We start from the raw sequence: 24072 nt of genomic DNA, 5'->3' as shown, positions 1-24072 counted from the left end.
CTCTCTCTCTCTCTCTCTCTCACAAATAAATAAACATTAAAAAAAAATTTTTTTTAAATAGTGTTGGGGCGCTTGGGTGGCTCAGTCAGCTGAGTGTCAGACTCTTGATTTCCCCTCAGGTCATGATCCCAGGACCCTGGGACCCAGCCCCGTGTCTGAGCTGAGCACGGAACCCGCTTGGGATTCTCTCTGTCTCTCCCTCTGCCCCTCTCCCACGATCGTATCCTCTCTCTCTCTGTAAAATAAAAAATAAAAAATAAAAAAGGTAGTGCTGATGTATGAATGTTTTAACCAACACCTTAGAACTGTGTGACAAAGCTCATTCTGTTTTTTTTTTTTCACCCCACGCTGTTTTTGAGATCCACTCCTCCTTGCTTTCTGTGCTGTGTGCTAGTTAGGAATGTCTTGGGTTGTAGTTAACCAAAAGCTGGCCTCTGGGTGTGGTGGGCACCAACATCGATTCCAAACTCCTTTTTAGTGTTTCTCCTGAACTACCGAAGGGAAAAAACTAAAACGACACTTCCTCGATTCCCTCGCGTTAGGAATCTGTGATTTAGTTTCTGCTCTTGTGCAAGACATAAATTTGGAACAGAGCTAAATACCATGGGACATCTGTTTTGCTGTCACAGATCAGGACAGATGCAGTAGGGCTCTGGTGAGCAGCTTCCTGATTCATCGGCTTCCTGTAGCAGTGACTGCTGCTTCCCGATCACCGGCAGAGGTCATGTGCTTGTCGAAGCTGGGAGTTGTTTCTGAACCTAGAACGTGCTTCTCCATTCCTTTATGTTGACAGCAGCCAGATTTATTTCTGTTGTCTACGGCTGAGCCCTAACTGACACAAATGGCTTAACTAAATAGGGGTTTATTCTTCACACAAGATTAAGAAGTTCAGGGATAAGCTGTTGGTGTTGATATAAACTAATGATGGCAGGGGCCTTCTCTGGGAGTCTCTTGACTTTTCCTCATGGTCACAAGATGGCTGTGTACTTCCAGCCACGACAGTAAAATGTGGTGAACGCACACCATGGAATTCTATGCAGCAGCTAAAAGAAATCTAGTAGATTATGTGTTAGACATCACTCATCAGATGGCACAATCCCCATCTCTAACCCCCGTCTCTCTAATCACTTTTTAGTTAAATGTGACCACATAACACAGTTTTGGCCAGCAAAATACAAGCAGCGGTCTGATGGGTGACTCTCCTGGGAAAATCTTTGCTCTCTTGCTAAAAGATATGGGGCATACTTTTTACCTCCGTCTTTCTCCCCTCTTCTTCCCGCTGCATAAAATTGCACCGTTGTGGGGAGCCTGGGTGGCTCAGTTGGTTGAGTGTCCGACTTCAGCTCAGGTCATGATCTCACGGCTTGTGGGTCTGAGCCCTGCGTCAGGCTTTGAGCTGACAGCGCGGAGCCTGCGTCAGATTCTCTGTTCCCTCCCCGCTCCCGCTCTCTCTCTCAAAAATAAATAAACATTAAAAAAAATTGTTTGTAATTCCACAGTGTGCATCCATCAGATTTGACTTCTCTGTTCTTCCAGTGTTGAACACCCAGTTGCCTCCAACTTCCTGCCACTACAAATAACGCTGCATGGGGCGCTTGGGTGGCTCAGTCCGTTAAGCGTCCGACTGCAGCTGGGGTCAGTGATCTTGCAGTCCGTGAGTTCGAGCCTCGCGTCAGGCTCTGTGCTGACAGCTCAGAGCCTGGAGCCTGTTTCAGATTCTGTGTCTCCCTCTCTCTGACCCTCCCCCGTTCATGCTCTGTCTCTCTGTGTCTCAAAAATAAATAAAGGTTAAAAAAAATTAAAAAAAAACAAATAACGCTGCATGAACATCCCGGAACGCATCTAGTAGGCCTGTGAGAGAGTATCTCTGAGACTGCTAGGTCACAGGGCACATATATGCTTAATGACCAGGTATTGTCAGATTGCGCCCTATTTCTGAAGTGTGCCCACCAGCGATGCAGAAAAGCCTCCCTACATCCTTGGCCACGCTCGTAATTATCCAGCCTTCTAATTTTTGTCAATCGGATGGTACAGAACTAGAAGGTAGTATCACTATTTTCCACCGGATTTTTCTGGTTATCGACAAGGTGAGCATCTTTCCAAATACCCGAGAGCCATGCTTGTGTCCCCTGCTGCAAACCGCCTGTTCCCAGCCTTTGTCCGATACTCTGTTGAGTTTTCTTATCTTTTTCTTATTGCTGTTTCAGGAATTCCTTTTAATAGTCTAGATAATAAACCCATTTCTAAATGGGTTTTTTTTAAGTGTATTTATTTATTTATTTATTTATTTTGAGAGAAAGAGAGGGAACGAGTAGGGGAAGGGCAGGGAGAGGAGAGAAACAATCCCAGGTAGGCTCCACGAGCCCAATGAGGGGATGGATCCCGCGACCCTGGGATCATGACCTGAGCCCAAATCAAGAGTTAGACACTCAACCGACTGAGCCATCCAGATGCCTCCACTGTCAAATGGGTTTTTAAGTGTCCTGACTGTACCATATACAGTTCTGTACCATGTACACCTTTGGAAAGTCATCAAAATTTCTCCTTATGCTTTGTGCCGTTGGGTCTTTGTTTAAGAACTTTCCACTCCAAGATCACAAAGATCTTCATTTCTTTTATTAATCTTGCAGTTTTATTCGTTTTTACTTTCCTGTTTTGGGGGGATAGAGAGAGTGCGTGGGCATGAGGGCACAAGCGGGGGAGGGTCAGAGAGTGAGCAGGAGAGAGAGAACCTCAAGCAGGTTCCAGGCTCAGCATGGAGCACCCTACTTGGAGAATGATCTCATAACCCTGAGATCATGACCTGAGCTGAAACCAAGAGTCAGACGCTCAACCGACTGAGCCACCTAGGTGCCCCTGCAATCTTTTTTTAAAAATGTTTTAATGTTTATTTATTTATTTATTTAAAAAAATGTTTAATGTTTATTTATTTTTGAGAGAGAGAGAGAGAGTGACAGAGCACAAGCAGGGGAGGGGCAGAGAGAGAGGGAGACCCAGAATCCAAAACAGACTCCAGGCTCTGAGCTGTCAGCACAGAGCCCGACGTGGGGCTCGAACTCAGGAACCGTGAGATCATGACCTGAGCCAAAGCTGGACACTTAACTGACTGAGCCACCCAGGTGCCCTTGCTATTTTGTTTTTAATAGTTAGTCTTTAATCCATCTGAATTTATTCTCATATACAGTATGAAGAAGGGATCTGTTATGAATTGTGTGCCCGCTAAAATTCGTATGTGGAAACCCTAACCCTCAATGTAACTGTATTTGAAGACAGGGCCTTTGTGGACGTCCTTAAAATTAAATGGGGGGGGGGGGGGAACCCTACCCCTCCCCCGCTTGTACTCTGTCTCTGAAAAATAAATAAATGTAAAAAAAATTTTTTTAAATTAAATGAGGTCATGGATTGGGGTCCAAATCCAATAGGGTTGCTGTCCTTTCAAGAAAAGGAAGAGACACCAAAGGTCCCTCCTGTTCTCTCTGTTCCTTTTTTCTTTTTATAATTAATTAATTAATTTTGAGAGGGGTGGGGGGGAGGGGCAGAGAGAGAGAAAGAATCCCAAGCAGGCTCTGCAGTGACAGCGCATGACCCCTACACAGGGCTCGAATTCACGAACCATGAGATCATGACCTGAGCCGAATTTGGATGCTTAACTGACTGAGCCCCCCAGGCGCCCCTCTCTGTCCCTTTCTTTCTCTCTCCCCACTGCCCCTGTCCCGTGTGAGATAGTGGAAAGGCCAAGTGAGGGCACAGTGAGAAATCTATGGTATATAAGCCAAGAAGAGGGTTCTCACCAGAAGCCAACCCTGTTGGCACTTTGGTCTTGGACGTCCAGCCTCCAGAACCGTGAGGAGATACATGTCTGTTGTTTAAGCCATCCAGTCTGTGCTAATTGTTGGGGCAGCACAAGCAGCCTAATGTACAATCCAACTTCATTTCTCTCCAGTTAGTGAGGTGACCCCATCTATGAGACAGTTCTCTCTCTTTTGATGTCTAGTGTCACCTCTATGGTATACGAACTGCGAATTCTCTTTAATGTTTCATGCTGTGTTTGAGTTCTCTGACGTCACCTTTTTAGACTGCTCTTCTGCGAAGGCCCCCTTGATTGTATTACTCTAGCTTTGGGGTCTGTCTGACTGCCTGACAGTGGGGTTCTCCATGTTCGAGTTTCTTTTTCAAAACCAATTTTTATTCTTTCATATAAAATTGCAAACAAATTTGTTTTCCTTTAAAGCTTGCCTTTTTGCTCTTGCTGCGTTTAAAATCTTCTCTTTGTCTGTGGTGTTCTAAAGTTTTACTCTTGGGGTGCCTGGGTGGCTCAGTCACTTAAACATCCAATTCTTGATTTCGGCTCAGGTCATGATCTCACAGTTCGCGGTCTGAGGCCCACCTTGGGCTCTGTGCTGACAGCATGGAGCCTGCTTGGGATTCTCTCTCTCTCCCCTCCCCCTTCTCCTCCCTGACTCATGCTCCAGCTCAAGCGCATGCATATGCACACTCTCTCTCTCTCTCTCTCTCTCAAAATAAATAAACTTAAAAAAATTTTTTAAATAAAGTTTTACTCTTACGTGTAGGCATGAATTTCTTATTGTTTATCTTTCTTCAGATGTTGTATCTATCCTGCTTTTGGATCTGTAAATTGTCCTTCATCAATGCTGGAAAATTCTGAAAATCTCCCACTAAGTTCACCTTGGCTCTGTCAAAGATAGACTGTGGATATTGTGGGGTGGCTGGCTGGCTCAGTCGAAAGAGCATGAGCCCCTTGATCTCCAGGTTGTGAGTTCGAGCCCCATGTTGGGTATAGAGAGTACCTGAATAAATAAAACTTAAGGGGTGCCTGGGTGACTCAGTCGGTTGAGCATCCGACTTCGGCCCAGGTCATGATCCCACGTTTCGTGGGTTCGAGCCCCGCATCAGGCTACGTGCTGACAGCTCAGGGCCTGGAGCTTGCTTCGGATTCTGTGTCTCCCTCACTCTCTGCCCCTCCCCCACTCTGTCTCTCTGTCTCCCAAAAATAAACATTAAAATAAATACATACATACATACATAAAATAAAACTTAAAAAAAAGAAAAAGACTGGAAATTGAAGCTCAAGTTTGCCTAATTCAACAAATATTTTCAAAAATGTTTTTTAATTTATTTTCGACAGTGAGAGAGAGAGAGACAGAGCATGAGCAGGGGAGGGGCAGAGAGAGAGAAGGAGACACAGAGTCCAAAGCAGGCTCCAGGCTCCAATCTGTCAGCATAGAACCTGACATGGGGCTTGCACTCGTGAACCCCAAGATCATAACCTGAACTGAAGTGGACCGCTTAACCAACTGAGCCACCCAGGCGCCCCCAACAAATATTTTCAGACTAAAGTAGATTCCATGTTTTGTTTCCTTGTCTGGGTTCCTGCCTTCCCTTAGAGTTTAACCTAATAAATTCTTGCTATCTGGCCAGCTCTTCTAAGCTTTTAAAATAATTTGTATTTGTATTTTAACTAGCATTTTTAAAATAAATTTTTAAGTTTGTTTATTTATTTATTTATTCATTTATTTAGAGAGCACAAGCGGGGGAGGGGGCAGAGAGAAGGAAAGACAGAATCCCAATCAGGCTCCATGCCACCTGCACAGAGCCCAATGCAGGACACGAACTCACGAACCTTGAGATCATGACCTAAGCCGAGATCAAGAGCTTAACTGACTACACCAGCAGGCAGCCCTTAACTGGCATTTTTGCTGTTTTACTTGGGAATATCAGTCCAGAGTCTAGGCAGTCATGCTATTGGAAATAAAATTTCCTCTAATCCTAATTAATTAAAAAACAATCTAATAGGAATATGGGCAAAAGACGTAATTAATTCATAGAAGAAATACAAACGGCCAATAAACATTTGTAAAGATGCTTAATCTCACAAGTAAGCAGGAAAAGGCAAATTAAAACAATAATGAAATATTACTTTGGGTCCACAGCTTAGCAAAAATTAAACATTAATAATATTAAGTGCTTACACTGTTGGGGGGAATGGAAATTAGTGAAGTATTTTTGGAAAGCATTTTGACAGCATCTTTCAAAATAACAAATGTACATACACATGAACCCAGAAATTTTGCGTTTAGAAATCTTTCCAAAACAGTACTTGCATATGTGAACAAAGATATACTGTATATACTTTGCAGCATTGTTTCTAATTGTAAAAAAAAATTTTCTAACTTAAATGTTCATTAGTAGAGGAAGGGCTTGAAAAAATATGAGATATATCACATGAGATTATGTATGCCTCCATTAAAAAATAATTAGATCCATATGGACTACTCTGAAAATATCCCTGAGACATGTTGTTAATTGAAGAGGAAAAAAAAACGTGTGTGTGTGTGTGTGTGTGCGCGCGCGTGTGTGAGATTGGCTACTTACATGTATGCAAATGCATACAGAGGCCTGGAACAGTAGTTGTAAACATTGGCTGTACCCTGTACTCACTTAGTCACTTTAAAAACAATAGTATGGGGGGCGGGTGCCCGGGTGGCTCAGTCAGTGAAGCGTCCAGCTTTGGCTCAGGTTGTGATCTTGAAGTTAGTGAGTTCCAGCCCAGCATCGGGCTCTCTGCTGTCAGCACAGAGCCTGCCTCGGATCCTCTGTCCCCCCCTCTCTCTGTACCTCCCCCACTTGTGCTCTCTCTCTCTCTCTCTCTCTCTCTCTCTCTCAAAAATAAATAATTAAATAATTAACAAACAAACAAACAAATAAACAAACATTAAAAAAAATAGTGATGCCTGGCACCCACTCCGGAGATTCTGAGGTAATTAGTCTGAGCACAACTTGGGTGATGGGATTCTAAAATCTCCCCATGTGGGGCGCCTGGGTGGCTCAGTTGGAAGAACATGTGACTCTTGGACTCAGGGTTATGAGTTTGAGTCCCATGTTGGGTATAGAGAGTACTTAAAATAAATAAATAAATTTTTTAAATTAAAATAAAAAAGGGGCGCCTGAGTGGCTCAGTGGAGCATCTGGCTTCAGCTCAGGTCGTGATCTCATGGTTTGTGAGTTCGAGCCCCAAAGCGGCCTCTGTGCTGTCCGTGAGAAACCTGCTTTGGATCCTCTGTCTCCCTCTCTCTGCCTCTTCCTTGCTTGCGCTCTCTTTCTCTCAAAAATAAACATTAAAAAAAAAAATTAAAATAAAAAATAAAATCTCTCCATGTGATTCTAACATGTAGCCAAGTCCCAGGACTCTTGTAAATGACCTGTGTTAAAGCATCGCCGGGGTGCCTGGGAGGCTCACTCGGTTAAGCCTCTGACTTCAGCTCAGGTTGTGATCTCACAGTTTGTGAGTTCGAGCCCTCCATGGGGCTCTGCGCTGACAGCGCAGATCCTGTGTCTCCCCCTCTCTCTGCCCCTCCCCCACTCACGCTCTTTCTCTCTCCCTCTCTCAAAAATAAATAAACATTGAGAAAAAAAATTTTTTTAAGCATTGCCAGTGGTTAATTTGAGGGAGGAGAATAGGAATGAGGTGAAAGGAAACCCCATGTTTTCCTTTTTCAACTTCTATGATGTTTGAATCTCCCACCAAGATAATTACTACTTCAGGGCACCTGGGTGGCTCAGTCAGTTGAGCATCCAACTTTGGCTCGGTCATGATCTCACACTTTGTGGGTTCGAGTCCTGCACTGGGCTCTGCTCTGACAGCTCAGAGCCTGGAGCCTGCTTCAGATTCTGTGTTTTCCTCTCTCTCTGCCCCTCCCCTGCTTGTGCTCTTTCTCTCAAAAATAAATAAACATAAAAAACATCATTATTACTTCATAACAAAAGGGGAAAAAGAATCACAAAGATTTCCCTGATTATTTCCTCCTCTTCCTCCCCAACTGCCTATATGTATCTATATATATTTTAAAGTAATCTCTACACCAAACCTGGGGCTCGAACTCCTGCCCCCAAGATCCAGAATCATGTTCCACAGCCTGAGCCAACCAGGCTCCCCTCCCCAATCTCTCTTGTACACAGAGTTCATCGCTTCTCAGTGTTGCCTCTAAACGGCACCCATTCGTTCATTCATTCATTCCTTCAATAACTATTAACTGAAACCTGCTTTGTGTCAGACACTTACTTTGGCTCTTCATACGAGTTATCATTAATCTTGTTCTTGGCTGTTTCCCTCACCTTGGTCGTCCTTGTCTCCTGTATCTAGCACAGTGTTAGCCACTCAGGAAATGCAAGTTCCTGGACAGTCTCTCCTCTGGCCTAAAGAGCCTCCTCCTCCCCACCTCCAGTGCTGTTCAGCAATGACTGTAAAGGCATAGGAGACTTTGATCTGTGCTGAGAGGCTCCAAGGACATCTAACTAGGTAAAAGGGAATTTCATTTCACATTTTGCTTTTCCAATTATCTTCCTCCAAGCCTAGAGAAGCTACCTCTGGTTCAGCACAGAGCACCCCCCCCCCCCCCCCCCCCGCCCCCAGCCTCGGCAAGGGTCTTGTTCTGCAAGGCCACTCTCAGCCAGCAGGTGGCAGCCCTGGGCAGGAATTAGGGGAACATCCTCAACCCAGCGTTGAGGTTATAGCATAAGGTCCTGGGGTTGGGTGTAGGGGCAAGGTCTTGGGAGGGCAGGTGCACAGGAGGAGGGAGATGGAGTCCCACTTTGGGTCCCAAAGCATGGTAGACAAGGCATTTATTTCTGTAGATCAGCTTTAGCCAAGCTGACTGGATACCCAGAAGGTTTGTGAGGTTTCTTTTACCTTCTGTCTGCAGCAAAGCTGTTCCATGGTGCCCTGTCCAAGCTTCTGTCCTCAGGAGGACTGTATGCTTGTCCCTTCCTAACCTCCTTTCCGGTTCCCCAGGCTGGGTGTTGACCCTCCTCGTGCATGTCTTTGCTGTTAGGGATGATTGTGGTAGAGGGGGACTGGAGGTTGCTGGGTAATGCCTAAAATATGATGACATCCTGGGTGTTACAGGTACATTTCAGTCAGGGCCTCAGTGTGGCAGTGTCGAGGATTAACCATGAGGGAACAGTACAGGCTATCAGGTTATCGTCCTTCTGATCTCTTAGCTGCTGGGGTCTTCTGATGGGGGTACACTAGAATGCTCTTTTCTTGCCACTCCAACTTCCTTCCCTTCAGTCTTGATCTCCTCACTGCCTTCTGTCTGTCCATCTTCTTTCTGCCTGCCTGACTTCACCTCTTCTCCATCTTTTCAGTTTTGATCTTTCTCATCTCATCGTCTGGATCTTTCCATCGTCTATCCTTCTAACACTCTCTTAAGCCCTGATCACATACATTGTCTGGAGCAGTGGCTTGAGTCTCTATCTGGTCCCTAACCATCATGCCATATCTCCAACCATCTAATCCTTTGGGCGGGGTTTGCAGGAGTCTTGACTTGTGGAATTCAATCAGAAGGGAAGGGGAAGATTTGGGGAAAGTGTAGTGGTACATCTATAGAGAAAGAGCTCAGCAAACTCTCGAGTTAAGTTTGGAGCACAGGCCAGTCACTGGGAGGGAACCAAATGTACTGTCATCTCAACCTCTGGCTTTCTTCCAGGGTCTTTTTCCAGCACAAGCTCCCTATTCCCACCCTACAGGCCTGGTGGCAGGTATAGCGGGGGCCGGCAGTCAGTAGGGAAATGGCCTATCCCAGCTGAGGAACTAGACACGGGATAGGACCCAACATGGTGGGATAGAGAATGGAGGAGATGACCTCTGACCCCAGCTCTGGCCCCTTCTGGGGGTCCCGTGTGACCTGCCATAGGTCATGCCCCCTCCTCCCTTACCATATCTACATCACAAAACCCACAGCTCGTAACTCAATGCCAGCCAGGGAAGTCTGGGATTGATTTAGGATCCCTTCTGACCAGTTCACCACCACTGGACTATGGCCCCTGGGGTGGAGGTGGGGATGAGGGTCATGGGTGAAGTTCAGGCGGGGGGTCTCGACGACCACTACATCATACCTGTTGCACTCTTAGTGGATGTGTTGGGGGGAAGGGTCCAAGCACAGGAGTTCAAGGTTCTCACTGACCAGCCCCTTCCTGGCTCAGCTCAGGGCCATGCCGAGGGAGCAATGGCCATGGCCTAGTAAGGATTCAGGGACAGTGTCCTCAGGATTCAGAGCCAAGGCATCCTACAAAACAGAGATTCTTGTTACCCACCAAGAGGGCGCTCCGATGGGTCCTAAATGCCCCACCCCCAATCTCAGTTACGCTGAGTTACTCAAAGCCAGGTCTCCCCACCAGGAATGCCATAGCCCAAGACCCACCACATTCTACATTTATATTTCTCCTGGTGTATTTCTTATCGTTCGTTTCCCTTCATCCACCTTTCCATTCTGGAGATACCACTGAAGAATTTCCTCTACTTGGAATATTTCAAACGTTTTTGACCATCACCCACAGTAAAATACATCTACCTCTGGCCCCAGGACACATAAACATCCACAGAACTAAAAGCAAAAGTTTTACGTAACATTGTACATGATGTTTTCTACTCTATTCCATTTTGTTGTTTAAAAATGATTTCACAGGGAGGTGGTGCCTGGGTGACTCAGTCAGTCAGTTAAGCGTCTGACTCTTGATTTCTCTCTTGATTTTGGCTCAAGTCATGATCTCTTGGTTTGTGAGATCAAGCCCCACATTGGGCTCTGGCAGCGAAGAGCCTGCTTGGGATTCTCTCTCTCTGCCCCTCCCCCTCGCTCAAGTGCTCTTTCTCTCTCAAAATAAATAAATAAACTTAAAAAAAATGATTTCACTGGGGTGCCTAAGTGGCTCAGTCAGTTGAGCATTCGACTCTTGTTTTCAGCCCAGGGCATGATCTTGGGGTTCATGGGTTCGAGCCCCCCGTGGGGCTCTGCGCTGATAATGAGGAGCCTGCTTGGAATTCTGTCTGTCCCCTGCTGTCTCTCAAAATAAATAAACTTAAAAAAATGATTTCACAAACAACTAAGGAGCTGGCACTTACAGTTTATAAGTAACCTCTTATATTTTGACATCTTCACAAGCAGTAAAGCCCATTTTATAAAGAGAAAAATCCCTATTATCTTCATAAAAGCCCAGTGAGAAGGTAAGGCAGGGTTTTTCATCAACCCATTTTATAGATGAGAAACACAGACACTGAGCGGCTAGTGGACCTGCTTGAGATCCCCCCTCTCAGCACCCCCCCCCCCCAATCCGGTGATTTTCTGAGATGGGATTCCAAGCCAGGTCGTCCACGTGCTGGTTTGCAGTTCCCTGTGCCCCCAAATCTTCTCTCCCTCCCTCTCATCGCCAACCCTCCCAATTGACTTCATTGTCTCTTTCCAGTTTGAAGGCCATCCCCTTCCAGGAACATGAGGGACAGAGCAGCTGAGTAATTCTGTTTTCTTGTCATCTGTTAACACTGCACCATCTGCCAGCTCTACCCTGGGCTCCTACCGTCTCCGTGAGATGCCGGACGGCAGGGGAAGGGGTGGGGGGCGGTAAGGCTGCTGCCGTCCTGGAGTCTGGACCTCCGGGCCCCCCTTCACCAGGGAACTCCGAAATACCCACACAAGGCTCATTTTTCTGCTCAGCCCCAACAGCAGCGGGCTAGAATTACAGGGATAAGCAAGGGAGCGGAGCGGGATGGGAGGAAGGACTTCCTGACGTCACAGGGATAAAACAATAGGATCCACCCCTCCCCCACTCTCAGGGTCTTGTCTTCAGGCCTCCACACCTCCACGGTGGAGACGGTGATGCTTCAGAGCTGTGAGGGTGACCTGATCCCAAGCAGCAGAAGCCCTGCAAGCCACTCGGGGTGAGGGCAAAGCAAGTCCATCTCACAGGGAGCCCAGGAAGATTTATGAGGCCTCGGGTGTGGCTGGCTGTTACTCAGCCTCTGACTTTTTAATTCCCCAGTCCCCTCACCCACCCCGCCTCCTCCTCAAGAGGGCCTTTGTGCAGGACAATGAGGAATCTATAAATTCCGGGGGACAGGGATGTGGGGGAGGGGAGCACTGGTCATTTCAGCTCAGCATCGACAGCAAAGGGTGGCCTCCATGGACCCGCCACGTCTCATCAGATCCGCACTAGAGCCCAGAGAGAAGGGTGGGCCATGCCTTACCACGGTCTTTTACGGATAAAGAAACTGAGGCTCCGAGGCAAAAGGTATCTCTAGTCCCTTCTTCATTTATTCCACCTTTCACTCATGTATTTATTCTCCTCTCTTACTCTTCCCCGGGTCCTTCCCTCACTCGGGCATTCACTCAACAAACACACGTGTTCACTCAACGGAAACCCACTGAGTACCAACTCGGTACCAGGGCAAGTCCAGAAGACACAACAACTGGTAAACCCTGGCCCACCCTGGAGGGGCATGCAGCAGTGGACTGTGACTCAAGAAGGGCCAAAGTATGGCTCCAGCCCCCAGCTTCTCAGGCTGGCAGCCTGCACCCTTGTCCTATTCCTTTCCAGCAACAACCCTCTGTGGCTGATGAAGTGCTTTCATGAGCGTTTTTAAATTTAATCCCAGTGCTGGCTCTGGCAGTTAGGTAGTATGTAAGCCTTCCCTAGTCTTTTGCTAATGTGGCCCCAAGAGGATAAGTGGTAGCCCAAGATCACTCCTCTGGTGGGGGGCAGAATACCAGGACCCAGGCCCTTGCCACTGCACCACGGCTGTGGCTGTACTCCTGGGTGCTGTGGGGATCCAGAGCACGGGCCTGGGCTGTGGCCCTACACTTCCTCTTCTACCCACTTGCCCAAACTAGCCGTGTGTCCCCCACCCCCACCCCCCATGCTGATCCTTCCCTAACGTTCTGTCCTCCTGTTCCATTCTGCCTTCCTGCTCCACTTATTAAATGCCCCGGGTGCACCTGTGTATTTATTTACTCAACTTACCCATCTGTTGTACAGTAATAACCAACTCAGTGCTTATGATGCATGCATGTGTTTGCAGACTGACCACACATTCTTGTGTATGTCCTAGTATGTCTCTGCTGAGGATATTAGTATCTACTTTGTTGTACAAATTAAATTAGTTAAGCTATGTAAAGCACTTAGAATCATGCCTGGCACATCGTAAATGCTCAATGAGTCTTGGCTGCTAAGTTTACTGATACTGGAAACCACAGGCCTGCCCTAATCTATGAGGCATTTAGGTGAAACATAGGTGAATACAGGGATTTGCAGCTGGCTTCTCCCAGGGAGGGGCCCCCTTCGAAGTGACCAAATGGATTAGTATCCAGTTCATTCCCCAGGGACTCCTGCATTCCTTAAATGCATGAAGTACGTTCAGCACCTCCTAGGTCTGTGCCAGGCATTGCGCTAGCAGAGAATAAGAAAGACACCTGCTGTCATTCTGGTAAGTGAAACAAACCACAAACCAAGTGAATAAAGAAGATAATTACAGAAAGCAGTTAAGTCCTGAAGAAATAGATACAGTTAAGTGACACAGTACACCAGGCAGTTGGGTGTGGGGCTGCTGTAGCATTGTGGTCAGGATTGATGGGGAGCTGACAACCCTGTGAAGGATCTGGGCAGAATGTTCCAGGCAAAGGGAACAGCAAGACCGAAGCCAGAGGTGGGGAAAAGCTTGTCAAGTTCGAGGAATAAAAAAGGCACCCAGTGTGAGTGGCATCTGGGCAGAGGGGAGAGTGAACTAGGAGAGGTCAGAATAGGCAGGGGCAGTGTTAAGAAATTAGGGCTTTCCTCCAAGGGAAGCTATGCAAGGTTGTTAAACAGGGAGTGACGTGCTCTTTTTTTTTTTTTTTTTTCCTGATTGGTATCTTTAACGTCCCCCTGGAAACTGTGTGAATTGACGGTCAGGGTCCAAGAGAGCAGACAGAAGACTTTGCAGTTGTGCAAGGAGGTGATAGGGGCTGAGACACAGGAGGTGGGGAGCTGGGACTGATCCAAGATACATCTTAGAGACAGAAGGGACAAAATTTGCTGATGGACTGGACAACAGGGGAACGATGGGAGAGGAACTCAGGAAGAAAGAACCAGGGAAGCTCAATTGGTAGAGTCATCTCTGTCCTGAGCCATAAGTGTCCTCCAGCTCTCTTTGGCCCTGCCCCAGAGCCCCAGAAGCCTACTCTAGCCATTTACTCTCCCCCCTGTCTACAGTCAGCAGTCCTAAATCAGGGGCAGTCCAGACCCGCTCATCGGGACCCTTTGTAAGAAAAAGTCCCTTGCCTTCCTCCAGAAAGAGCAGCACCTGCCAAGACCCAAGGCTTGGACTTCAGACCCCTTTTAACCTCTCCACCCGGCCCTCGTTTAGATCACAACCCGCACAACCTTACAGCTCCCCTCTCCCCAGCCTGGACCACTGGCCCAACCTGAAAATCCTAGGAGCTTTGAGACCTGCGGGCGCTGGGCTTGTCGGGACACGGGCCTGCAAGCATTCTGGGGCCGGGAACGGGAAGGTGGGGCTTGGCTTTCCCTAAGGGAATCTCCCAGCCGGTTCCCGGGGGAAGGAAGTCCCCTCCCGGGCCGGCGCCCCGGCCCCGCCCCGCCCCGCCCCCCCGCCGGCTAGCTGGCCGCGGAGGCCGCCGTCCCTCCCGCCCTGGAAAGCGCTTGCAGCCGGTCTTCCGGCCTCGGGCTACGGGCGGGGGAGGGTCCGAGCCGTAATTGCTGCCATCTGCTCCCTCCCCTCCCCCACCCCCGCCTGGGGGAGGGGCCGGGGCGCGCACCGCACGCCCCTCTGACGCCCGGCCCCCGAGGGGCGGGGGCTTCGGGTGCCCCGCGAACCCTCCTAGGGGCGAGTGCTGGGGGGTGGGCATGGGGAGCGCGCCCGCAGCCTTTCGTGGGGAGGGGCCGAGGGGTCCCGAGCTGAAGGCACAGCGCTTTACCAGACACCGAAAACCAGCGTTCGGGTTCTGCCCCTCGCGGGGTCGGGACTCCAAAGGGTCCTGGGGGGCCCACCCGCCTCTACTCACACGCGCGACGTCCGCACCGGTCTGTGGTTAAGGCCGGCGTTGGGACATTGACGCATCGATCTCTGTCTGAACAGGACGGATGTGACTGTGGGCGGGGAGGGGGAACCCAAGGCCGGGGCCTGGAGCCCGCGCGCGGGCGAGCCAGGGCGGCTGGAGACAGAACTTGGCCCTCAGACACCAGGGGCCGGGCTGAAAATCCTCCCAGTTACTACCCACTCCCCACTCGGAGGAGCTTGAGTCCATTACTTCGAGCCTCAGAGCCCTCAGAGTCCATTTCCTTGTCCGTAAAAACGGGATCCCCAGCTCCTACCTCTCAGGTGATTCCAAGGAGGGCGAGTTGCTAGTTCTGGGGAGATGGGGGTGGGTGGGTATTGGGCCTTCTGTCTGGCCTGGCGGAGTCCCTGGGACAGTGGGAGTGGGCCCTGTGGAAGGTGCTTGGCAGCTGAGAGCCTTGAGGAGGCAGGCAGAGGGAGGGTGGGCTAGGGACAGGAAGCCAGGGAACAGATCTTGGGAGCAGCCTCACTGGTTTCAAGCCCATCTCTGGTGACTTCTCTGCAACGTCAGCCTCAGGAGGTGAGGATATTGTCTGGCCTCTTTATCCAGCACTGATGATAGCTCTGGGGGCATTGGGGGTGCTCACAGGGCAGAGGAGAGTACCCTACTGCCCGGGTGCTGGGACCCACTTGCCTAAACACATCTTCACACACACCCAGGGGTCTACATAATCCTCCAAGTGCAGAAGCACACGTGATCCCCAGCGAGGCCTCCCTCCTTCTTGCCAGGGCCACAAGACCTCACCTTACATCACACAATGTCTGCTGCCTTCCCCTCCTACAACCTTGCCAACTCTAACAAACCTGTGTTTGTCCCAAGAGCCGCTTCCAGAGGGGCTGAGCTACAGCCCCTCCGCCCCCCAACCATTCCCACCACCAACCTGAGGGCCCATTCCTCCACACAGGTGAGCCCCAGGGATGCCAGGCGGTCTACTCCCAGCCCCTGGAGAGGCTCTCACTTGGAGGGGAGGCAGCTTGAGACATTTGGGAATCACAACAACCATCAAGACAACCCAGGGCACTGCCCTGGGGAGGGGTCCAGAAGACGCTAGGAGTCAGTGGCTTCTGCGGTGGGGCTTCAAGGAGAAACAGAAGTTAACCGGGGGTAGAAGAGGAGATGTGGTGTTCCAGGCAGAAGGAACAGCATGTGCAAAGGCTTGGGAGTGTGAAAATCTGACGGGTCTGGGGACGAGTGAGAAGTTTGATGGGCCTGGACCAAGAGTATTGGAGGGGAGCTGACAGGGATGGGAGGGACAGGGTGTGAAGGGTGGATGAAGTGACATATCACTAGGCCAAGGGATTTAGACTTGGGTTTGTTGTAGCAAGCTACAGTGTCTGCGCAGAAAGAGACAGACAAGAACATAAATGGCTAGAAGGAGTGAAGCTGACAGGAAGTGAGATAAAAAGGTCAGTGCCAGCCCAGTGATAAAAAGGCCATTCACCCATCTCCTGGGGACTGGGGCACATGCAAGCCCCAGGGATCCCTTCTGAAGGGCACAATTGTTACTCGGGCCCCAGCCAGTTATTGTCATACTGGCGTGTGAGCTTAGTGTGGTCAGATATTTTCAAGAAAAGAAATGCAGATGTTTATGTGTTGCCTGCAGGTTTTTCAATGTTGACAACCTTAAAACGGTGTGTGTGTGTGTGTGTGTGTGTGTGTGTGTGTCCAAAACACACCTAACACAGATGTACGTGCAACCGCTGCAGAGTTACTGGGAAGCTGTTGGAAGTTTTGTAAGGAGGGAAATGATCTGAATAGCAGGCCTGGGTTTTAGGATGCCCACTCGGGGGCAGTATGGAGGAGTGGCCTGGTAGGGGGGACAGTTGCAAGTGTCTGGACCAAAGGGGCTGAGGCCTGAACAAAGGCAGCTGACCTGGAGAGGAGGGAGGGCTCCCAGACACAGTGTAGGGGTCTTCGGGGATTAGCCCTTCCTGGGGGCGTTAAGGGTTTAAGTCTCCTATCCTTTTGTCCCCTTTAAGAGATTGCAAAAACATCATCTAGTGGGTGGGGAGGCCTATTTGGAGTGGGATGCCCCTGAAAATCCTGAAAGTTGCACCGTGGCAGGCCACCCCGAAGGAGGGAAAGACGGGGTAAGACATTCCAAGCAGCCCGAAGAGGGAGGGGCCGTGTTGGGGGAGGGGCTCAGGAATCCGCCTGGCCTTCAGGAAGACCCCAGCCAGCCCTAATGGGAACCACACATGGGGTGAGCTGGAATCCCGGATTGCCTGTGACGTTTGGCTTTGGAATTGGACACTTGGCTCAGGTCACTCCTGACCCGCTCAAGTCTGAGGCCTCCCAGCCCAGCTCCCCTCCTAATTGCTGCCAGACGTATTCGGCCCTGTACCCAGCTCTGGGGCCGGCCTGGGTCCCCCATCTCTCACTAGAAGAGCACCTACATTCTGAGGCAGTAGAGGGTTTTCAGACAAGAATTCTAAAACGCTTGATGCTCTCAGAATAGCAGGACAAGAAGTCCTTTCCAGTATCTCCCCCAACAAGATCCCCTGAACTTCACACAGCTCCCAGAGCCCTGAGCTGCTTCTGGCTTTGCAGAAACTGGCGCCCTGGACCTCCAATCCTCCACTGCGGCATCCGTAGGGTGCTCTATGGCTCTGGCAGTCTTAGCTTCCTCCATACCCCGCAGTGTTAATTTCCTGCAGGCCCTCAGGCAGTAGGGGCAGGGAGCAGTCCAAAGGGCAAGGGAAGAGCCCTGGGAGCAGGTGGTTTGCTCCTGAAGATTTGCTGTAAAAAAACGGAAGGGGAACAGGTCTCTCCTAACATATTTCCTGGTGTTTCTCTTCCCCTCATTCATACACCCCCTGGCCCAGGGGACAAAGCTGAAGTTGCATTACAAGATGTCTCAATACAACATGGAAGGCCTAGGAAAAACTCCCAGTCTTTATTTGAGGGGCTCACTCCAGCCTCTGGGCCATGGCTGTCTTTACACCTGCTAAACCCTCTTCATAACCCTGCAACTATAGTGTGTATGAATGGGGGGGGGGGGTGCTTCCTGCTTAAGTCCCAGACACTGCCAGTGGCTGCCTCCAGGCCTTCAGGCCCAGCTCCCTCCCCTGGGGTTCCCTCCTTGAGAACTTCCAGGCAGCCTGCTCAACATCAAGCTAGGGGCCCAGGAGCTTGGACAGACTGCATTCCTGGGTGAAGGGTAGAGGAGACGAGGGCTGCACAGAGCCCCCCTCCTCCCCTTCCAGCACAGACTCCATGTTGGCCAGCCTGAAACTCTCTCTAGCCTACTGAAGATGGCCAATGTAATGCCAACAAAACCCTTGGCAAAGTTAGCAGAGCCAGGGACCTAGGGGCCTCTCTTGAGGATGATGCCATCTCTGCCTTGGAGCTATTCCATTGCTAGTGGGACCTAAGGACTCAGCATTGACGAGGGGCCCACGGTGGGCACAAAGAGGTCTGTGGAGTGAGGCCACCAGGCACAGAGGGGATGCGGGCAGAGGACTGGGGAAGCCCTTGTCGTAACTCAGCACCACACTTCTGCAGGCAGCTCAATCTCCCAAGAGTCTCTAGAGAGGGCTTAGGGACTTCCAAAGAGAAATGTGCCTCAGCAGAATGGAAATCAGGCGGCAGTAGCAGAAGATGAGAGTGTTGGGGAGGAGCCGCGAGGGGGGCCTCCGCTGAAGCTGGGGATTCAGGTAGTCCCTCCAACCGAATCCACCCCCATCCCCCAGCCTGGTTTCGGGAAGCTCTCAGAATGAATATTTAATAGCTCAGCGCTGGGCCTGATTGAATTTTAATGCGGGCGACCCGAGCCCGGAGCCCGAGTCCAGGCAATTAGTCAGGAGCCATTAACGCTGACGGAGCTGATTTATGGGCGGGACCAGGCCCTGTGCGGGGGAGCCCAGGCTGCCCGAGGCCCCGGATTGGGCGGACAAAGTCTCCCGCGTCAGCCAATTCCTGCGGCTGTCTCGACTTGCTTTGCATCTCTTTTGCATAACACTCCCAAAGGGCCGACCTGGGCGGTGGCCCAGGAGAAAACCCGGGGGTGGGTGGATAATAGGGGGTGTCCGGCTGAGACCGGGATCCAAGCTTCGCCTTCCTCTCGGCCTGACCACAGGACATTTATGACTGGGAAAATGTCTATGTTTTGCACGTGGGATTCCATCGGACATTCCAGCTATTCAACAATCTCCTGCCCTTACCTCCCCCCCCCGCCCCGCAAATCAGTAGAGCCCAGTTCTGGGGAAATTCCAAAGGAGGAGGAGAGGAGCAGAGACTCGGGCCGACCTGGGAACTCAGGGCAAAGTTGCTGGGTCTCAGGACCTAGCAAAGGGCTCTGCGGTTAATGGAGACAGGAGCCGTATTGAGCCCTCGCTATGTGCCGGGCACTGTGATTCCATGCCCTCCACCGCTCTCCCGGCTCCCCCACTTGTCCCCTCTCCCACTCCCCATTCGCCTCTCAGAGGAGTTGGGGTGGGGGGGCCGGTGTTCTTCACTGATGGGGATGGGAGTTGCAGGCATTCAGGATGCTGGATTATGCCTCAGAGGGCTGGGAATGAATCCAAGGGACTCTTGGAGGAGACGCCCCCCTCCCTTCCCTGCCCCTCATCCCTCATGACCTGTGCGAATGAGCTGGGACTCAGCCTGGAGTGCTCTATTGAACTATGCCCGACCCCTTAAATCGTAGGTCAAGGATTTAGCTGGCCTGTCTGCTGCCACTCTGGCAGGTGGCCTCCTCCTCACCAGCCCCCACCTCTTTCAGAGCCCTCATCCACTAGAGATGTGGAGAGCGGGCATCCTTCCCTTACTGGACAAGCATCCCCATGGGTCCAGGCCTTATCTGAACTGGAGTGGTCTTTATTGAGGGTTGGGCAATGAAAGGGAGTGGATAGAGCTCTGGGCTGGGAGGCCAGCTCCTACAGGGAGGCTAGTGGAGAGGTTGGCAGGGAAAGGGGAGGCATTAGTCAAGGAAGGCTTCCTGGAAGAGGGAGGTCAGAGTAGACACTGGAAGGAAGGGAGGGACAGGGTCAAAGAAAAGGGGAGGAAATCCTCTGCAGGGAACACCCTGTTTGAGGCAGTAGAAGATGAAGTGTATGCTCAAAACTCTCCATACAGGACTGTAGCAGCAACTCAGCACGTTGCCTGTCTAGGCAGTGGAGACAAGACTTGAAAGGATGATGAAAATTATTATGACTATTTAAAAAAAATTTTTTTTAACATTTATTCATTTTTGAGAGACAGAGCGTGAGTGGGAGAGGGGCAGAGAGAGAGGGAGACAGAATCCAGCAGCTCCAGGCTCCGAGCTGTCAGCACAGAGCCCAACGCGGGGCTCGAACTCGCGGGCCACGAGATCATGACCTGGGGTGATGTCTGACGCTTAACAGACTGAGCCACCCAGGAGCCCTATTGTGGACAATTTAATAAGCACCTACTATGTACCAGCACAATGCTAAGCACTCAAAATATATTGTTTCAAACCACAAGAGACTCTTCACAATAGAGAACAAACTGAGGGTTGATGGAGGGAGGTGGGTAGGGGATGGGCTAGATGGGCACTAAGGAAGGCACTTGGGTGTTGAGCACTGGGTGTTGTGTGTAAGTGATGAATCGCTGAATTCTACTCCTTTTTTTAAAAAATGTTTATTTTTGAGAGAGAGAGGGAGCAGGCAAGCAGGGGAGGGGGAGGGGCAGAGAGAGAGGGAGAAAGGGGATCCAAAGTAGGCTCCACAATGTGAGCCCAAAGCCTGATGCGGGGCTCGAGCTCATGAACCGAACAGCGAGATCATGACCTGAGCCAAAGTCCAATATTTAGCTGACTGAGCCACCCAAGTGCCTGCCCCAAATGAATTCTACTCCTGAAACCAATATTGCACTGTATGTTAACTGAAATTTAAATAAAAAGTTATATATATATATAATATAATATATATAGTTATATATTATAATATATATAATATATATTAAAAGATATGTGTTTTATATATATATATATATATATATATATATTCCTTGACTAGTTTCATCTAATTCATCTAATCTTTATAGCAACCTAATGGAGAAAGTATTCTCAGAATTCCCATTTCACAGGTGAGGACACTGAGGAGCTTGGAGAGAGGCAGTAACTTGCCCCAAATCACATGCTAGTTGGTGGCAGACCCCTTTTTCTGGTCCACTATTCCATGCTGCTCAACTTACACTCTTGGTTTCACTCTCCAAATGTACCCCTCCTCCCATGTTTCTTATGTCCCTTTACCAGCATCTTCCTGGTGCTCAGAACAGATTCTGCTCATAATCTCTGCCAAAAGCTTGAGAAACAATCCTGTCTATATTGTCACCCAAGCCTGAGTCCTGGTGTCATCAATAAATTATAGTCTTGAGATCTGTTTCCTAAAGGTTTCTGAATTCTGTTCCCTCCTCTCTGCTGACCTCTGCTTGGTTCAGGCCAGTTGAGGCAGGACAGGAGCCTTATGGAGCCCTTACTAGATGCCTGGCACTGTGCTGAGAGCTTTCCTGAGTGTTCTCTTAATTAATCTTCGCCAGAAGCTTGAGAGTCGGTCCTTTGATTGCTAGGGTCCCCATTTTCCAGATGGGGGTGGGGAAGGTCAGGGAAGGGTAGGAAGAAACCCCCAGCTGTACTGGGCTCTCTATGGTGGTGGGGCAAGGAGCAGACCCCATCGGATGAAACAGAGCTTCAAAGTCTCCTGCTCTTTTCAGCTGTTCCTCGGAGCCCACAGTTTCCCCGCGCTGGATCTAGGCCCTGACCTCTGAGTGCCTTTCCCTTCTTTTAACCAGAGGGATTAGGCTTCAAGTTACAGAAGACCCAACTTTAAAATACCCTAAACAGTAAGGACAATTGTTTATTATGTTACCAAACAAGAAGTCCCAAGGTGAGGCTGTTGATTAATTCAGTGACTCAACAATGTTATCAAAGGCTTGGTTCCTTCCTTCCTTCTGATTTGTTTGTTTCTTCTTCCTTTCTTTCTGTCTCTCACCAATTTGATTGAAATATAATTTACATGTGGCAGAATGCACACATTTTAAAAGTACAGTCTGGTGAGCGTTGATGAATGAACAGCTGGTAGCCACCATTCCAATCAAGATATAAAACACTGAGGGGCCACCTGACTGGCTCAGTCGAAAGAGCATGGGACTCATGATCCTGGGGTCATGAGTTCGAGCCCCACATTGGGTGTAGAGATTACTTAAATATGTAAAGCTTTAGAAAAAAGAAAAGAAAAAGAAAAAAGATATAGAACACTGGCATCATTCCAGAAAGTTCTCTAGTGTCTGTATGTGCAATCCCCCCCTCATCCCCTGCCACAGGTAACCACTGATTCAATTTCTACTTCAGGAGATCAGGTTTGCACATTCTAGGCCTTCCTGTGAATGGAATCATATTGTATATACTCTTGTGTCTGTCTTTTTTTGCTTCAGGCAATGTTTTTGAAATTCACCTGTTTTGTGGTCTGTATCAGTAGTTGATTTCTGTTGCCAGGCAGGATTCCATTCTGTGAGCATTCTGCTACATTGCTTTCTCATTTCTCTGCCACCCTTATCACGTTGTTTATGTCCTTGTACCCTGACTTCTCTTAAAGTCACAAGATGGCTGCTGCAGTTCTGGACATCACATGCAGACAATAACATTCAGAGGCAAAGAAAAACGGTTTTTCTCCTTCAGCCTCTGAAAAACCTTTCCAGAAGTCTCCTCACAAAAATCCCCTCGTGTGTCGTAGACCAAAATCATATTACATGTCCATTCTTAAGCCAAACACGGGCAGAAGGAATGGAATTCACACAGGTGTCTAAGACTAATCAAGACTCACCCCCTGGAGCTGGAGAGGGGCTCAGCCTCCCCTGAAGAACATGGCAGTCTACTCCCTGAGCAAAATCAAGGTTCTGTTCACAGTCAAGGAGGGCAATGGTTGTTGGTAAATAACTAATAGTGACTGCTTCATCTGCTTCTTCCTTATTAACAGAATTCAGATTTTGTTCAGGGATGCACCTCTCAAGGAACGTAACCCCATGCCCACCCCGCAAATAAATACTACATCAATCTACGTCAATCCTAGTAATCCTGTGCCCCTGACCAGGGGTTAGTTTAAGCATGAAGACAGCGGGAGACTCTGCTTGTGGACACCTACCATCCATTCTCCTCTCTTCTTCCTTAGTAATAAAGAGTCAAATCTTATTTAAGTGACACAGTGCCCAGCTAAAAAACGTTTTTAGCTTTTCTTGCAGCTAGATGTGGCCATGTGACCAACTTCTGACCAATAAGATGTAACTAGAAATGTTCTGTGGGATATCTGAGAAGGTTGCCTAAAGGAGCTGACTCTGTTGAGGAACAACCTTTTGTTCTTCTGCTTTTGCCCCTTCTGGTCTACAGTATAGATCTGATGGCTGGAACTCCAGCAGCCATTTGGGAACATGAGGCAAATCTGAGAATGAAATCCCAGGATATGGGTGGCACCTGAATTCCCGGTGACACTGAAACCATGGAGCCAGCACAACAGCACTGCATATCTTCAGACTTCTTTTATGAGAAAGAATAACCTTCAATATTATTTAAACTAGTCTTGAGTTTTGCTAACATATGCAACTAAACCTAATCCTGACTCACATAGGCAGTAACAATTTCAGGTCAATGAGACAAGGGGGAAATCTTCTGAATGTCTCTGAGAAAGGTTTCTTTGCTCTTAAAAGGATACACCCAAGAGGAATCGTTAGGTCCACACGGGATGATTGCTACCGTATCTGCCATTTTGTGATTTGAGGGGAACCATCCAGAGACACAGCCTTTATGCTAAAGGTGTTAGATGTGAAGATGGAAGGAACTTGGGTCCCTGAAGAAGGTGTTGAGTCTGAATTAATCAGCTCTGGAGCTACCATTTCTCCTTATTATGTAAAATATCACATTTGATCAATTCTAAAATGCACATTTGGTCACGTTTTTAACATTTCTGAAATCATTAGGCATCTTTCGATCAATAGCATTTTATTTTTTTTTATTAAATTTTTTTTTAAACGTTTGTATTTATTTTTGAGACAGAGAGAGACAGAGCATGAACAGGGGAGGGTCAGAGAGAGGGAGACACAGAATCTGAAACAGGCTCCAGGCTCTGAGCTGTCAGCACAGAGCCCGACGCGGGGCTCGAACTCACGGAGCGCGAGATCATGACCTGAGCCGAAGTCGGCCTCTTAACTGACTGAG

General features: G+C 49.1%; 1 long non-coding RNA gene across 1 annotated transcript; it reads right to left on the bottom strand.

The window, feature by feature from the left end:
* Window positions 1–8635: 8635 nt before the first annotated feature.
* On the bottom strand, window positions 8636–11549 carry LOC122223567. The gene is made up of 3 exons (XR_006204361.1): window positions 11371–11549; window positions 9916–10085; window positions 8636–8892 (listed from the first exon to the last, which is right to left on the bottom strand). It is a non-coding gene; the product is annotated as an uncharacterized LOC122223567 (long non-coding RNA).
* Between the last annotated feature and the right edge of the window lie 12523 nt (window positions 11550–24072).

This window comes from Panthera leo, chromosome B4 (assembly GCF_018350215.1).
Source record: "Panthera leo isolate Ple1 chromosome B4, P.leo_Ple1_pat1.1, whole genome shotgun sequence".
Lineage (NCBI taxonomy): Eukaryota > Metazoa > Chordata > Mammalia > Carnivora > Felidae > Panthera > Panthera leo.
This window is presented reverse-complemented; position numbering and strand designations above follow the sequence as displayed.